The sequence below is a fragment of the Tarenaya hassleriana genome, unplaced genomic scaffold, assembly GCF_000463585.1.
Source record: "Tarenaya hassleriana unplaced genomic scaffold, ASM46358v1 Cleome40, whole genome shotgun sequence".
NCBI lineage: Eukaryota > Viridiplantae > Streptophyta > Magnoliopsida > Brassicales > Cleomaceae > Tarenaya > Tarenaya hassleriana.
Genome location: NW_010966882.1, coordinates 671,446 through 675,242, shown reverse-complemented (window position 1 = coordinate 675,242; position 3,797 = coordinate 671,446).

Genomic DNA, 3,797 nt, shown 5'->3' with positions numbered 1-3,797 from the left:
TGCATATGTGCATATAGGTCTAGGAATGCATGCATACACTTGCATAAGGTTTTTCCCCTCAAAGATTTGGTCGGATAATGATGTGGGGGGACATAGAGTAAGGATTGACTTGGAAAGGTTTTAGGAGCTAAGTTTAGATTGATCTAAAGGGTTGAATGGATTGTCGAGCGAGGTAGAAATAGCTGATCCAATCCTAGAGCGAATGAATATCACGTGGGATGATTTTCTCCTAAAGTCTAGATGGAGTAGAGATTACGAACCAAGCGCGAAACGTCTCCCTAAAAACCACCCTCTGATCCCTAAGTTAGAAAGCCTATAGGAAGCAACGAGCCCTAGAAAATACGATGCATCCCGACACTCCTCTATCATTATCTCGTTAATGAAAATCATTCGGGGACATGAGTGCGTCGAAAATGAAGGCTCGGGTCTAAGTTGTGGGACAAAGACACAAAAGAAAAAAAAAAGAAGAGTGAACTCGTCAAATTCCAACGTCCTAGAAACCCGGGATTGCATCATATGAAAAAAAAAAGAGGGAGAAAGAAAGAAAAAGAAAAAGAACACAAAAATACGAATAAAAAGGAAAGATATGGGGCAAGAGAAAACAGTGAAGTTATAGGCTAAGTGACTTTTGGGGCTCTCATTTGGGATGTGTTTAGGAGACATACTCGGCAAGTAGGAATCATTTCATCTTAGACCGCAGGAAGCAATAAAAATCCCATTGATAGGCTTTCGCTTGAATATTGGAAAAGATAGAGTATACCAAACCCGATTTCATTCGCAGCGACTTTAACCCGTACAACCAATCCACTCAAAACTCCCACTTGTTCTCCGACTGTATCTTATCACCCCTTGGATAGTTGTTACGGACAATTGATGGCTTGACAGGCGCTTGATCACATGGGTTTTTCACCGGTTTTATAACGTCGTGCATCACAATTCTTCTCACATTCTAGGCATTATAGGACGTTAGATGGCCATGGGTAGGTTGTTTTGCTTGTTTCTTCTTGCAGGAAGACTCCACGATGAATCCTCACGAAGCGGACACGGAAGAACAAGAATTCGAGAATGCTCGGGAAGCTCAGACAAAACGAGCGACCCGCCCATTTTATGGGCGGTTGCCCGTTTTGTGAACCGGAAGAAAAATGAGCGACCCGCTTATTTTATGAGCGGTCGCTTGTTTTTTTCGCGTGTCAGAGGAAAATGAGCGACCCGCCCGAAAAATGGGTGACCGGAAGAAAAATGAGCGACCCGCCTGAAAAATGAGCGACCGCCTGAAAACAAAATCGGCCCAAAAAGGAAAAGCCCGTGTTTTGAGGAGAAAACCTAATTCAGACTTTCATAAAAAGGGGAGTTTGAGGAGAGAGAAGGGGGGCTACACACTTTGGAGAGGGACTTGACTTGGAAGAGGAGAAAGAGGGATTTTGGAGATCAAGGAGGCTAGGAGAAGAAGAAGACCACCATTGAAGACCATCTTGAGCATTTCTTCTCCTTTTCCATGTTTCTTTATTTTGCTTTCTGTTTTGAAACCCTAGTTATGGAGTAGTGACTTTGTTGTGGGTGAGGGATCCCCACTTTTGTATGGATACCTATGCTTAATCTATGATGTCTTTGAGTTTCTTCCATGGGTTTGATGTTTTGTGCCTAATGCTATTGATTTGGTTGAAACCCTAATTGATATGATTGTAGAACACATTGATCATAGGGATATGGGAATGATGTTTAGAACCAAATGTCAAATGAGTGAGTTATTCACATTGGGAGATGGCTTAGCTTGCTTAGGGTTCATGATAGTGTACACTAATGCATCTAGAGATCATTTAGATCATTGGGAGATGGGTGAATCGATTCTCTAGGTAGTGAGTTTAAGCTTGGGAGAGACAAACTCTAGAAGAAGTGCTTGAAACCCCCATATGGAGGATAACCCATAGACATTGTAGCATCACTAACCGTCCATGCGATTCTTGAGGGATCCCGAACCTACAACGCCTCAAACCATCGTTTTACAAACCGTTAATTTTACTTGTTTGCTCGTATTCCGACACCTACCACAAACCATATTTTTACTTGACCACCTAATCTAGCTTAGATATAGGCTAATACATCCTAGTCCTCGTGTTCGACCCCGGTACTACAACTACCGTATACTTGCGGATAGTGGTACGAATCGGGTACTAAATATAAGACTCGGTGCGTGCGCATCACATACCTACACAGCCCTCGCATCCCTCTCATTCTGGTGCGTTCGATTCATCCCTGTACCCCCTACCCAGAAGTTCACCAGGAGCCGCTCTTTGTCCATGCCTCTCGCACCGGCGATACTCTCCGCCCTCCTACGGTATCCTGGGCTGTCACAAGCCCACCACCTTCTGCCTGGTTTGTCCTCGAACCACACTATACTGGGAGAGTATCGGCTCTGATACCATTTGTAATTACCCAAGGCCGCTACAGAATGATAGAGCTATCCCCACACACCAACACGAGACCTTTTAGCGTGTTTTGTCCTCACTCGCATACATCCCGGAAAATACTTCTCAGGAGGTCATCCATCCTAAGACTACTGTTGGGTTTCCTAGGATCTCATGAGCAAATCTAATTCCTAAGAGATCAGTTCTAGGGCTTCCGCAGCGGATGTAAAACAAAAATTTTGATAAAACCCTAAAACCTATCATACATGATCTTGTAGAAACGTTAGAATGCTTACCTCAATCGATCCGCGGCCTGTATCAATTGATGTGTTCGTCTGATCACTGTAGGCAGGAAGAATCCTTGCCCTCTACACGTATCTACACGGCGGAAAGGTATCCAACGGTTGGAACTTGTCTGCTAGGACTGAAGAACACGTTCTTCGTTGCGCAAGGATTTCAGGGATCTAACTCTTAGGTTTTCAACTCTCAAAACCTGTCAATAGGGTCTGAAAGTCGTGCCAAGAGGCTTTGGAGGCGTTCCCTAAAGTTAATCTCACTTAAAACCCTAATTAGAGCGAATTTAGGAAATCCCGACGTCTGGACCGATCGGTCCATGTCTGGACCGATCTGTCTAGAGCAATTTCTGGACCGAGTGACTTTCACATGTTACCTTCGGACCGACCGGTCCATGTGTCTGGACCGATCGGTCTGGGTTGGCTGGACCGATCGGTCCAGACCTTCTGGACCGGTTGGTCTGACCTCCGCTCCACCGGGATTTTCTCGTCTCTTCTCGCGCATTCGTCCTTTCCTATGTGTGTGACCCTATAGGCTCATCCGATATAGCAGTATAAACCGAAATCTCTTATTTCGGTTACATAAGTCATAGGCGGTCTCTAGCAAGACACTATGACTACCTATCTCGAATAGAATTTGTTCGTGATCCTACGAACGCCAGTGATTATTCCGTTTGATGATCCTTTTGTATCACGATATCATATGTCAAATATAAGGCATGGACAAGTCACCTTATCTGATTCGACTGCTTTCTCGTTCACTAAGTTCGACTGTCTAAAATAGAAGACGTTCGTCTATAGTGCGGCCATACATTTCTATAGTCTCGCTCACACGAGGGGCCCAGCGATATCTCTCTCTTTTACGAGAGGTACAAATCCCGTCTTGACTATCTACAATCCAGCACATGATTCGTTTCGTACCTGATACACGCCTTTATAGTCCTCCTATTACGCATGACGTTTGACGTATTCAAAGCACGTAACTCCTCATGTTGGATTCCGTAGATATCTCAGGTCTTAGGATCCAATCATGGAACCGCCATATGAGATTCAAGTCATGACTCTATGACAGTGATCGTATCCAATACCTATGATCATC